Source organism: Notamacropus eugenii, chromosome 6 (assembly GCF_028372415.1).
Source record: "Notamacropus eugenii isolate mMacEug1 chromosome 6, mMacEug1.pri_v2, whole genome shotgun sequence".
NCBI classification, from domain to species: domain Eukaryota; kingdom Metazoa; phylum Chordata; class Mammalia; order Diprotodontia; family Macropodidae; genus Notamacropus; species Notamacropus eugenii.
In genome coordinates this window covers 52,464,505-52,478,992 of record NC_092877.1, presented here as the reverse complement: position 1 = coordinate 52,478,992, position 14,488 = coordinate 52,464,505, and the positions used below count along the sequence as shown (strand labels likewise).

The 14,488-nt window shown below is 35.6% G+C and overlaps 1 protein-coding gene across 4 annotated transcripts in view; it reads right to left on the bottom strand.

Annotated features, from left to right (window-relative positions):
- FAM193A (family with sequence similarity 193 member A) overlaps nucleotides 1-14,488 on the bottom strand; it is a 239,203-nt gene that overhangs the window by 68,410 nt on the left and 156,305 nt on the right. The gene's annotated exons all lie outside the window — the stretch shown is intronic.

The window sequence follows — 14,488 nt, the reverse complement described above, 5'->3', positions numbered from 1 at the left end:
CATTTTTACTATCTAACCAAACTGAGACGAAACAAGTATGGCTGGGATGCTGGTGGACTGACTGCATTCTGGGGCTTCTTTGTCATTACCTTGACATTCCAAATGAATATGACTAAACATGAATGACAGATTAAACTAGTCCAAAAGCAAAATGTGGTATTTTCAATAAGTCCCACCCTTGAAAAATACACATAGCAGATTGATGGAAAATTCAGTCCAATAACATGCCATCATTTTTCATAACCTCTGGTAATAAAGGATAGGGAAGTTGGCATGAAAAACAAATTCACAGAAAATCTTAATTTGTCAATAATTTTCAACATGCTCTTCTACCTATAATTTCATCTTTTTGTTTTTATTATCTCTCAAAGGTGTTTTTTAAACTTTAAAAATGGGCTAAAAGATTGGCAGTAAAAGGGAGAAGAGAGAGATGTGGATATTTCCATAAATGAGGTAGTCAGTCCTGAAGATGATGCCATTATTATATACTGATATATCTGGTAAATAATTATATTATATATTATATATAATTATATTATTGATATAATTATGATAATGGGCAATACATATATATATATACATACACACACACATATATATATGTAAAAATATCTAACTGATCCACTATCAGTAGAATATATCCTAAAACTATTTATACACTCTTTCACCAGGTCTTTTCACGTGTGGAAATCTTGACTTTATCAGCAATTCATTTCAACCAACTGTAACCTGCTAAATGTCTTCTATAAGAAGATCATATTGAATATACTTCAATTCTGAGAAACGTTTTTCAAGAGGAAGCATACGGAAAAACCTCAAGATTTACTGTAATTACATTTAAAAATCTGGCAGATTAAATTAGGAGTTTAAGTAAAATTCATTTCATTTCTTCAGGGAGAAAATTTACAATTCAGGGTACAGGTCTAGCAAAAAGCAGAGTTCCAATCACTTGATGAAGTACTTTTCACTTCCCATTCCCTAGGAAAGTAATGCAATTCTACTGTCATGGAAAAGCAGATGTCAAAAGTCTTTGTTAAAGTGTTTCATAAAATTCTAAAATCCTGCTGTCTTGTCAAGTTAAATCCAGACTTCTTGATTATCATCATCTTGATGGTATTAAGTGTATTGCAGATATGTCACAGTAAAGCTTTAAAACTAGCTTTCTGATGCTTTTGCATGACTGGGTAAAATAAACAGAATAAATGTAACCTCAATCATTTCTGCTTTCTATAAGACTGGCAATGAAGATTATTACATGAAGCACAAAAATACTTTCTTGAAAAGTTTCAACATTTAATAAGTACCTGATGTTATTCTGGTCCCTTTAGGTGAGTACTGCCAAAGTCAGGAAGAAAGGAGCATCGGTAGTAGAGAAGCAGCTTTGGTAAAGTCACTGAATAATGAAAAGGTTCATATTCCCTATATACAGTATGCTGCAAAATTCACGTCCATTGTAGAATATCAGAGACTGAAGTTATGTGATTGAGGAAGCTAACTACTACTAAGACAGTATAACAAATAATGCTAGGATGTCTAGTAAATAGTGTTGCTAATTAAAGAAAAATGAGATGCTTCAGTTGTTGCCAAAATCATCTTTTGAACTTTTCTTTTGTAGATAATGATGGAAATATATGACATCAAAGGGTATTTCTTCCATATTTCATGAGTAGAAACAAAGTTCATGTAGACTGATCATCAAGCAAGATTAGAATTGGGTGTCTTGGTAGGCTGCCATCAAGTACAAGGGCTTTAGGTTCTAAAGTGCTAAGTTCAACAGATGGAACAACATCTATACTGACACTTCTATGCAAATTATTCAAACTGCAGATAGCACTGTCAATGCCAAGGGAAAGATGAATCAAGAATGTTGAAGCTTCAATTCCTTTTCTAGCTAAACAAAAGACACTAGCTTCTAGAACTATGGTCATCCTGCTACAATATCTAATAAGGAATAATTACATGAATAACACAAATTAATTTAATCACCTTAGGTAAGACTTGGGCTGATGCTAGCAGATAAATCAAACAATGCAAACTGACCCCTTGAAAGTAACAGGGGTTTTGAATAAGAAATTGTACCAATATAAAACTAAGAACTTCATTTTTTTTAAAGTTACCTTTGCTTTCAGGAATGAATTGAAGTTAAAGAATACAAAGACAAATAATCTTAAACTATATAATCTAAACTGCATTACTTTGACTCCTTAGAAAAAAAAAGACAAAAGGAAATGCCAAGAGTATACTTATTATTCCAGCCCTTGACTAGGAAAACGGTCCTTTAGGAAACACAAACATATGGCCATAAGATCTCTACTATATTTACTACGGAATCTAACTAAAATACTGACCCATTATCAAATTATTTGCAGTCTATTAAATTTATTAGACCACACACAAAAAAACCCCCTTTTAAAAAAAGTAAACTGCTACCAGTTTGCTATGGCAACATGGTCTATAGTAACTTTTTTTAGTTTCTTAAAATGGTCTTTGTCTCTAAAGAGCTGAGATGACCTAACTTTAGATAGCAATCTCTTGAATGTATATAACAAAGGAATTTAATTCCTGCACTGCCTAGAGGAAAGACTAGGAATATGTTTGATTTGGGCTATGTTTTTAACATGAGCTTTCTGTACTGACCATAGTCTCTCCATGCTGATCTTGGTTTGGTGTCTCTTCACCTGCACAGGGGCAAAAAGTCTTAATGCTTGTTCTTGAACCTCTCCAAATAGCTGGACTCCTTTGAAAGGAAGGAAAATCAGTCACAACTTCACCAAGAAAAATGGTTGGAGGTCTAAGACTTTCCCCCCTAAAGTTATAAACTATGCTCTGAACAAGAAGCCTTACACTGAAATTTATAAAAGTTATAAGATGATAATATACTCTTTCAAAAATCTATCCCTTAGAAGGTAAAGGGGTCCATTCTATTTACTCAACCAATGCAAGCTAACCACAAATTCCATGTGACACCACTTTCCCTTGCCTCAGTTGTGGCAAGAAAAAAACCATAAAAATTCCAAGAGTCTCACCACACACTTCTACCAAATTAACTGTTACATCAAATGTAAGGTTTTAAAAACAAAAACTAAGCAGAAAATTGGCCAGCCAAATGCCTCTGGATTTTAACTACTATTTCAACACATCAGTCTAAGAGAATAAAATCTAATTTCATACATGAGAACATAATCTTGGATTGCTGGTTCTCACAGATCAACACTATGGGTTATTTCTTGAGTGTTCCACTTTCTGATAAAAGGAGAAAAAAAGAGGAACACTAAGAGAAAAACTCTATAACTTAGATTTATCACTGGACCTAGAAACACTACTATATACCATGGAGAATAAAAGTTTTGCAGTATTAGGTTACTCTCAACACTTCTGGTAATAGTCAACATCATTTACCTATTATGAGAATATAACAATTTCTTTCAGGCATATTGGGTTGAAATCAAGGAGAATGTCTGGGATAAAACCTCATGGGGTCATTTCTCAACTGAAAATAGTGACATTCGAAACAACATAGATGCATACAAAATGTTTGAGAAAATAACAAAAAATCAGGTTTTAATTACTTTACCTTTAGTTAAAAATTACTCTTAACACCATTATACAGGGCCCTGAGCACAGGTGAGCTTTTATTACCTCCTACAGTTAATTTTGAAGAAAATATTGCAATGGCAGAACTGATTCTATGATCATATAAAACTGCAACATTCAGCACATAGTAAATACAGTGTTGAAATGAAATGTGAAGAAATCCAAGATAATATTTTCAATTCAACAGGTACTTTGTATATCAATTCCCTAACCATACACTCAACATTGTATGAGGGGATCAATATATGGTCTTTTCATTTAAATAAGTTCTTTCAATATTTTTGGTTAGAGTAGTTTAATTCTACTAGATTATAAAGAACTTGAGTTCAAAGACCCCAACTTAGAAGGCAATGATTCCTTGGAAAAAATGAAGGCTTTAGAGTAAGAGGATCTGGCTTCAAATCCTGGCTCTGCTACTTACTAGTTGGGTGACCACAGGCAAGTCACTTAAGCTCTATAAGGAGGCTGAACAAGATGACCTCTACAATCCTATCCAGCTTTTAAATACATCGTCAGCAGCACCAAAAAGAATGTCATACAGACTAAAGGATGTCAATATATATCTATCGAATGGTTATGGGTTGGGTTATATGGCCAGTAAGTTCACTTTCAACTCAAATTTCTGTGGGAAAAAAAACAGTGAAAAGGATGACTGCCACTCAAGTGGTCAGGTATGTTTATTTGAGAAAGAAAAATAATTATTTATACCTCACTCATTCAAATATTTGTTGAGTACTTACCATGTTGACAACTCTGTGAGGTACAATAGGAAAAACAGTGAAGTAAAAAAATATGCTCCACAACCTTCAGGGACTTGTAATTAAGTAGGAGAAAGGAGCTGAGGAAGATACACACATAGCTATACAAGGTAGAATGCATGAAGTGTCAGAGAAACACAACAGATCAGGAAAAAAGTTATGTCTGTCTAAGGGTTATGCGGGAAAGCTTTATGACAGAGTTACCATCTGAAAGAGACCCTGAAAGAAGGGTAACATTTTAATAGGGAAAAAACGGGGGAACAGCAATCAAACGAGGCACAATTACACAAGAAAAGGCAGGAGAACATACAGCATATTTAGGCAACTTCTCATAGGTGAGTATGGGTACAGGGCAAGGCAAATGGGTTTTTGTGACATAAAATTAGGAAGATAGTATGGAGTCAAAATTATGGAAGACTTTGAATGCCGAGTGAAGGAGACAAAAAAAGAAATCAATTACTAAGCATCTAATTTATGTCTGGCACTGTGCTAGGTTTCTGGAGTACAAAGACAAACATCAAACAGTCCCTGCTCTCAAGAAGCTTATATTCTCTCTGCTTAGACAACATATACATAAATAAGTATACATGGAATAAATACACAGTAATTTGGGCAAATATGTAACACCTCGGAATATCAGGAAAAGCTTCCTGTAGAAAGTAATACATAAGTCTTGAAGGAGATAAAGAACGTTAAGAGGAGATTAGGAGAATACATTAGAGATATGAGGGACAGCCAATACCAAAAGGGAGATGCCAGATGATCTCATGTATGAGAAAAAGAAAGAAGGCCAGCTTAGCTGGATCACAGAGTATGAGAAGGGGAATAATATAAACAAGGTTGGAAAGTTAGGAGGGGATCAGGTTATGAATAGTTTTAACTGCCCAAGAGGAATTTATACTTTATCCTAGAGGAAATAACAGGGAGTCACTAAAGGTCTGACAGGGGTCAGACCTGCTTTCTAAGAATATTATTTTAAGGCATCTAGATGACGTCAAATTGTATGTCCAAAACTGAACTAATACTCTTCTCTCTCAAAACTTCCCTAACTTTATTTCTCTTGAAATAGAGCACTCACATTCCAGTCACTAGAATAAGCTAAAGGGTGACCAGGACAGTGAACGGCCTTAAGACCATTCCCTATGAAGAATGGAAAAAATGAAGACGTTTAAAGGGGAGAAAAGAAAACTTAAAGGGGACATGGTAGCTTTTTCCAAATATTTGAACGGCAGTCAAATGGAAGACTGATTAGATTTGCTCTGCTTGGTCCTTGAACAGTACTACTAGTAATGGGCAGAAGTTTCAAAGAAGCAATTAAGACTTAATATAAAGGAAACCTCCTAATAATTAGTTATTAAGCTCAGTGAACTTCTTTAGAGGTTGGAGCATTCCTTTTCACTAGAATGTCAAACACAGGCAGGAGGAGCACTTCTTCAGTATTCTTTGGCAGGTATAAGTTGAAATCCACTGACACACATGTATTTGTATATACATGAATATAGCTTCCAACATTTCTTCAAAATTTGAGATTCTGTCACTTTTGACTCTTATCAATATAAAGTCAGATCTTATCAATTCTATTTGTGTAATATTGTTTCCATCCTTACTCTCCTTCACCGTCAACTCTGACAGTAATCATTCTTATATTTATGTCTTTACCTTTTTTTCACCTAGATTTTTCTACTGACAGGCTAGTTAGCCCTTTTCTTTCCCCTATCTGGAGCTCTTTCAGCTCTATCCTGTCTCCAAACTTTGTCCATGAGGGCTGCTCAGTCAGGAGTATGGACTCTTTCCAAACTCTCTTCCCTTCCTTCAAAATCCTAAACTCACGACTAAAGTTCTGGTTTTCTCAGGAGAAAGGACGTTAAAGAAGGTACATAACCATCTGCTTTGTCACCGCATCCCAAGGATTATTAGACTTTTCAATCTAATTTGGAACTGAAAGCTCCAATATGTGTTGGTAACTCTATTAGAATGTGAGGTTCTTAAGAGCAGGAACTGTTTCCACTTTTCTATTTCTATCCCCAGTGCCTAGCATACAGTAAAGTACTTAATAAATGTTTTCATTCATTCATTCATTCACTGAGTGTTAACTTCCCCATGAAGTCTGCCCTATGAGATGATCTCTTCCATGCTCAAATGCCTTTTGGCACTAGGCCTTCAAACCTACCATTTTCCTATTTACCAACTATTTACGTATGATTTCCTCTGTTTGATTAGACTGTAACTTCCAGAAAACAAATCTCTGCAATATCTATCCTTTTAACTGTAGCACCTACCCCAGTGGGTAGGTACTTAATAAATATCTGTGGAAAGAATATAGAGCCTGATAATTTGCACCCAAACTTAACCTAGATTATTTTATTTTGTAATCACTAATCTATTTAAAATTTTAAAATATTAAATGATTTAAATAAATCACTAATCTATTTTTAAAAAGAAAACAAACTACCAACACTTTAAGCTCAATCACTAAGCAAATCATTAGATATCACAGTTACTAAAAATACACTATCCATTCTGGAACATATTTCTTAAAATGTAATGTTATTGCTGTCCAGTAGAAATACTAGCTGCAACTAGACTAGCCAAGTATTTACATAATAATAGTCTTTAAGGGCATCTACTTTAACAATACAGAACCACGACCTACAATGAGTATGTTGATTATACACAAATGGATACTTCTAACATACTTTTTCAATGTTTGAAATATAGTTACTTCTCTTAAGAAGCTTAAACAAATCCTTCCTCCAAACATTTTTTTACACAATCAAAAGTTCAAATGAGATCATGCATGAAAATACTGAGAAAAACAATAAGAATGTAAGTGTTCACTGGTTTAGCAAACATTTTCTTCAACGTAATTATATTTACTTCTTTTTTAAGCATTATAAATTCCAAAATACTGGGTTTGGAATGAATCAAATATTCTATAAAATAACTTTGCTTAATACTAAACTCTTACCAGCAAGTACGCAACTAATAGATTTAGGATTATCCATATCAAATGCCTTAGTAAGGGTGTTAAGATTCTGAAGAACACACAGACACACAGACACACAGACACACACACACACAGACACACACACACACACACACACCCCACAATCAATTTTTTGAAGAACCGAACACAACATAAATTACGACGCAAGAAGCTGGTTAATGTGGATCTGTTACACATCAGAGCAAGTGGCTGCATCCTAATCTTCTGAGTACAGTACTCTTTCCATTACAAGATACCATTTCCTTGAATTGAAACAGAAATGGAAAGCAAACTTCTGCCCTTTGAAGACTGTACAATGTAATTGGAAAGCTGTCTGACACGATAATACTTACAAAGTTACATCTATATAAGCTGTAATTGATACAATGTAAATTAGGAACACAGATACAATGGAATACAGAAATACTTGACTACAGAAATTTGAAAAGAAGTAAATTTGGGTCTGATGTAAGGAAAAGCTTCCTATTAGAGCTACCCACAATTAGACTAGGCTACCTCAGGTAGATCTCCTTTACTTCAAACAAAGGCTGAATGCCTAAATTGCCAGGCCCTGTTTTCTATCCACAAACATGCCCAGGTCTCTCATATCCTCCAAACAAGAAAACCAAAAACCTTCCCTTGATCTTTTCCCCAACTCAAAACTATTGTCCTTTCTCCTAGGCTTCCTTGCTAAACTGCTACAAAGAATAATCTTTACTTGATATTTCAGCTCTCTTACTACTCTGCAGTTCTCACTAAACTAGTTAATAAACAGATTGCCAAATCATCTAGGTCTTTTTCAATTTTTCATCTCCGTTGACATTTTTGCAGCATCTTACGCTGCTGACCATACTCTGTTCTGATTTTCCTTCTGCCTTTGGCATCTATGACCTAGATCAATGACTCACAAGAGCAGTGGTGAAAAGACATATTCAAATACAGGTCCTCTAAATGTAGCAACATTTTCTAATGTACCATAGGGCCTGGTTCGTCTCCTACAGTTCTAACTACTGCACTCAGTCTCCTTTCCTTGTTTATCTTTCTCCTCACACCTGGAAAGCCTCTGTAATCAACTCTAGATGGTGAGTAAGTGTTTATATACATCCCTTAGACACACACACACACACACACACACACACACACACACACACACACACACAAACACTCCTTTGCAGTATTCTTTTGCATTTCTAATTGCCTACTAAACACTTTTCCCCAAATTTTCTGCCAGCCCCTAAATTCAAATGTCCAAGATTGAACTCATCATCTTTTCTCACAAATTAGCTGCTCCCTTCAACTTTTACATTAAAAAAATTACTGGCATCAACATTTTCCCAGGTACCTAAGCTTGAAACACTGGAATCACATTTGACTTTCCCCTCTTTTTCAGCTCCTACATGTAATAAGTTGCTAAATTTTGTTGATTTTATCATGAAAACATCTCTTGCCTCCATTATCACCATGTAACTCATGATACCACCACTCTAACTCACAGGCTAATAGATCTAGATCCACAACGGATTTCAGAGGCCAACTAACATTAGCACCTAGGCAAATTAAATGATGTGCCCAAAGCCACAGAGGTAGCAAGAGAGACAACATCTGAACAAAGGTCCTCTGATCTAGGGTGAGTGTTGTTTTCAAGTGTAAATAAAGGATCATAGATCCAGAGACTTTAGAATTCGAAGAGACCTTAAAATCAGTCTAATCAACGGAACCATTTTATAGATAAGTTGACTTAACCAAGGTCACAAGGGTGATAGAGCCAGGATTTGAATCCAGGGCCTCTGAATCAAAAAGCGAATGTGAAAAGCAGAAAATTAGCCTATACAAGAATCTATTAAAGGATGTGGGTATATTTAGCCTGGAGATTTTGCAGGACCCAATAGGTGTTTTCAACGCAAATATATGAGATGGGCTACTACAAAAAAGAAGGATGTTACAGAGATTACTGTACAAGTGTGGACTAGACCAGCTGACTTCCAAGGCTCTATCCAAGTCTACAATTAGTCTGAAGTAAAAGCAAACAGGCAACAACACCAGTTAATAGGGTTGTCAAGGGCAAGATCATCAGTAGGCTAGGCTGGTAGCTACAAAAAGGAGCAAAGAGAAAAAAAAAAAGATGTCTCAAAAAAGGAACTAATAGATATGATGATATGGTGATAGACTACATAAGAAGATGATGAAAGGGAAGATAGAGGAGAAAGAGGCAAAAATATTAATATCTCATTTATTTAGCATCTTATTAAAATACTTTCTTTACAACCTTATTAAAAGGTTTAATCCACAACAATCCTATGAAACATATGGAATAAGTTTTATTATCCCCATTTTATAAATCACTTCCAAAGGGATTAGCAGTGTTGCTCAACCTGCAATGGGGAAACTAGGAAGGCATAAAAAGGTAGAACATGGGTTCTTAAACTAGGGCATGAGAATGTTTTAAAAAAAATATTTTGATAACTGTATGTCAATGTAATTAGTTTCATTGTATTTTTTCCTTGTGTATTTTATTTTACTCATTTAAAAACAAAACTCTGACGAGTCCATCAGAATGTCAAAAGGGTCCATGATACAAAAAAAAGTTACAAACACCCCCAATGAAGACAACAATTTCTCATATGTTAATTTTTTCAATTCCTAATGAATTAATTTTTCAGGTAGAATATTCATAGTATCAGAGATTGAGAACTAGAAGGACCTCATAAAACCATCTAGGGGAACTTTCTCAAAACAATTACGACATCAGAGGATATATATTTTCAAGTTAACTTTTAATAGATGAAATTATACATCAGAACAAAATCCAATCAGATGAAATAAAAAATGATCTATTTATTCATATTTTGAGTTGTTTTTTTTTTAATAACTGTACCATTAGAAATAAATTCTCTGGCGTGAGTCCTGGAAGTTTTAAAAGTCCAACTTCTAGTGAATTAGCAACAGAAAAAAGAAGTACTTAGAACTCATTACAGAATATTTTCCCCAGCTCCAATACTTTTCTCCCTCAATGCCCTTACAGATGTTGCTGGTTCAGTTAAGCTGTTTGACAGGTTCGGTATTTAAGATATTTGAAGTACAAGAGAGTGAAAGGAAATGAAGAAAACTGCTACTGTGTGGCAAAGGGGAAGTGAGGGGAAAGCCAAGATGGCAGAGCAGAAGCAAGGACCTAGTTGACCTCTGCCTTCAAACCCCTCAAAATACTTGTAAGAAATGACAAATTCTAGAGCAGCAGAAGCTACAAAATGACAAAGCGAAACAGATTTCCAGCCCAAGACAATCTGGAAGGCCGACAAGAAGCGGCTACTGCAAGCTGATGAGACTGGAGCAGGTGCTGAATTGCTGGCAGCTGCTGTGATTTCCAGACCTCTCAAACCACAAACACCTAAGACAGATTCAAAGGTCAGTAAAAAAGCTCTCTGGCCTAAGTGAGAGGAAAGCATGGCACAGGTCTGGCTCCAGGCCCTGCCTCAGCAGTGGCTGCTTCTGCAGCTCATGGCCTACAGATGGCGGAGCAATCGAGTGCTTTATCTGGGTCACAGTCCTGAGTGCTAGTCCTGGGGTAAAGAGAAGTGCTGGCGTAGCGGAGCTAGTGGTGGCTGTGGAGGAGGAATCCTACTTGCAGTTCCAAGGCAGAAAAGCGTACTTGTGGTTGCTCACAGACCAGAGGGCAGGTCAGGAGAGGAGTAAACACCTCTGCCTTGATTATACCACTCTGGAGGAACAGAGAACTTACAGGTCTCTAAAGAACTTACAGATCTCTGAAAACAGCTGCACAAAACCTCTGAAATTTGGAGTAGTATATCCTCTACTTAAAGAGTGCAAAAGGCAAGTAATTGGCTGGGAAAATGTCCAAAAGGGTAAAAAAATAAGACTATAGAAGGTCACTTTCTTTGTGAAAAGGTGTTTTCTTCCATTCTTTAAAGTAGATGAGGAAGATCAAAACACATAGCCAGAGGAAGATAGCAAGGTCAAGGTTCCTACATTCAAAGCCTCCCCACAAAATATGAAATGGTCTCAGGCCATGAAAGAACTCAAAAAACGATTCTGAAAATCGAGGAAGAGAGGAAAAGGAAAAATTGGGAAGAAAAATCAGTGATGCAAGAAAATCATGAAAAATGAGTCAACAGTTTGCAAAGGAGCCCCCCCAAAATGATGAAGAAAATAACACCTTTAAAAATAGACCGATCCAAAAAGCCACTGAGGAGGAGAAGGCCTTCAAAAGTAGAATTGGCTAGATGGAAAAGGACGTCCAAAAGCTCAATGATGAAAATAATACCTTAAAAAGGAGAATGGAGCAAATGGAAGCTAATAACTGTGAGAAATGAAGAAATTATAGAACAAAATCAGAAGAATGAAAAAATAGAAGGGAGGTGAAAGAAGGGAAGACAGATTGGAGGAAGGGATGGATGAGGTGCACAATGTCCTAGAGTGGGGAGAGATGGGGAGAAAATAGGGAATTCAAAATCTTGTGGAAGTGAATGTTATAAACTGAAAAAAAAATAAATTTTATATATATATATTTACATGTATATTAGAAAGAAGATCTGTGAAAGGCTCAATTTCAGCTTAGGTCTGCTGCTTTCACTTATCTCTTACAATGTAAACTAGACAATAAATGGAACTATTTCCTATTTCCCAAAGGCACTTTAAGAATTGACAATCTCATTACTTGGTTCATGTCATTCTGTTCACTTAAAGAAAGTGACTTTTGAGTTAGATTTTAAAATAATTTCATAAGTGCTGAGGGTAAGGCATGTTTGAGAGCTGGCTAACAGTCCAATGCAGCTTGAATGCAGAGTACATGGAAGGGGAATACTGGATCTAGATATCTGAATATAAAGGAAAAGTGGTACCAGATTATTAATGAATGGGATGCCAGGCAAAAGAGTTTTACCTTCTCTTGGAAGTGAATAAAGAAGGGCTCAACAAAAGATCTTTGAACAGAAAAAGGACATGAAAAAGATTATTCTATCAGTGGTATGAGGTACAAACTGGGGAGAGAAAAGAAAAGAAAATACCTATAGGAAGGTTACGGCAAGAGTCTATGCATCGTAATAAGGGACTCGTTTGAGATGGCAATGTTAGAAATAAATATACATGTACAAAATATTTCTGAGGTTGAAATAAAAGTACTAAGTGATTTGCTATGAGAGGTGGGGGGGAAAGGGAAGAGTCAAAGATAACTTTAAAGTTTCTGGTACCACTAACAAAAAGGTAGGTCAAGGAAAGGAGCAGGTTTTGGGGTAAAAATAATAACTCTGGTTTGAGAAATGTTGAGTTGGACGGAGGACACGTATGCAGAAACGTCTGCTTCACAAGATCACGTATGTTACAGTGACACGAGTACGATTATGATTTGTTTACTGAGACAGAGACCTATATAGACCAAGAGAAATATTTAGCCACATATTTACAGTTTACGTACTGCTATCCTCTATCCTCTATCATGTGACAGGACACTGATTCTCAGAGGTCTCTAACCACTTCCTCTTAAAGATGATGAAGGAACTAGAGAGGGTAAGTGACTTATTCCAGGGCACAACACTGCAGTTTTATCTATATCAGAAGAGTAATGAAAACGTTTTCTATTATTACAGGGTGTATTAATTATATTTTTCTGGATAGAAAAATGTTTGAATTCAACTAATAAAAATAAAAATGCTTTTCTTTCTTGTTCATGCTCTACATTTCTAAGGCCTCCTCTGATAAATATGAATTTCTCAGGCAGGTACGACATCTAGAGGGGAGGTAAGTGACATGAAGGCAACTGAAATGACAAAACAAAACCTTAACACCAACTCTACCCTTTGTAGGTTAACTGCTGGCTGTGATCATGAACATACTTCAGTACCACAGTTAAATTCTAAGTTTGGAAGACTGTCAAGTTTAGGAATACTATATAATATTTATTTAATCTCTCAGCGGTATGACACCTATCACAGACATATACTTAAATATAGATTTACTCATTTTTATGAGATGATAATATTTTAAGCAACTGCACAAGTTTTTCTTTTAAAACCTTTGGTAACAAACTATGAAAACTTCTTAGACTAATTATTTTATGAAATTTAGGGAAATTCTTAGTTGTATGATATGAAACATTTCAAAACAAGTGTTCATCAAACTTTTATTCATAAATGCTCCTGCTTGTGAGGAGAAAGAACTAATAAATGTTAATTTAATAGAACTACATAAATTCTATGTTAAAACTGCCAAAAAATTTTGTTCACAGTTCTGAAAGAAAATGCTTTGAAAATTTACTGAAATTCACTTTATTAATTGACACTTTCCTTCTATTAATATCAGAGGTGGAAGTTTGAGAGGGGGGTAAGGAAAAAACAAAGGGTGAGGATAAGGCTAAATATAATATAGTCATTCATCTCCAGTCCTGGAATCAGTCCCACTTCCTATACCATGACAGTTTTACTGCAGCCACAGAGAAGAGATGATTAAGTCAAGGCAGGGACTCAAGAACTGCTCAGGTTTGATATGAAAGTTAGAAGTGGTCAGATTGGGCTCAGAGTACATATTTAGATCCAGAAGGACCTTAAAGGTCATCTAGTACAATCCCTTCATCTGATAGGTGAAGTACTAAGCATGATGCCTTGGAACACTTTTTCAACCACTATCATGAAACTTTAGAGGCAATCTTCAAAACATAACGAGTGGGTGTGGGGGGTGGGGGTGGCGGAGGGGGAGGACCTTAAAGGGGGATGTATATGAAGGGAGCGGTTCTTACTAGATATCCTCACTTTTGTTAATTTTTGATTGGGGGAAAGCTGGGATAGAAGTAGTTGGTGTCAAAAACTGGAACAAAAAAGAAGGAAGCTTGCGTGTAGGGTACTTGCAGATATAAACACTACAGGGACAAGGGAGTTACTAAGGGGCAGATATTCAAGTCTATTCCCTATTTTATCCTAGCAAATTCAAAAGTACGATTAGACTGCCTTTGAAACTTTGGATTGATTAAAATATGAATTTCTAACAGAGAAATATTTATTTTGACTGAATTTAATAGAAGAATAAGTGTTCCAATTCCCTTAATAAACTAGATTTTCAATATATAAGTCTTTAGTCAGAGAACTGTTTGTCTTCCAATGAAGTGGTAACCAATACATATGCTGACCAATCCCAAACAAATTTT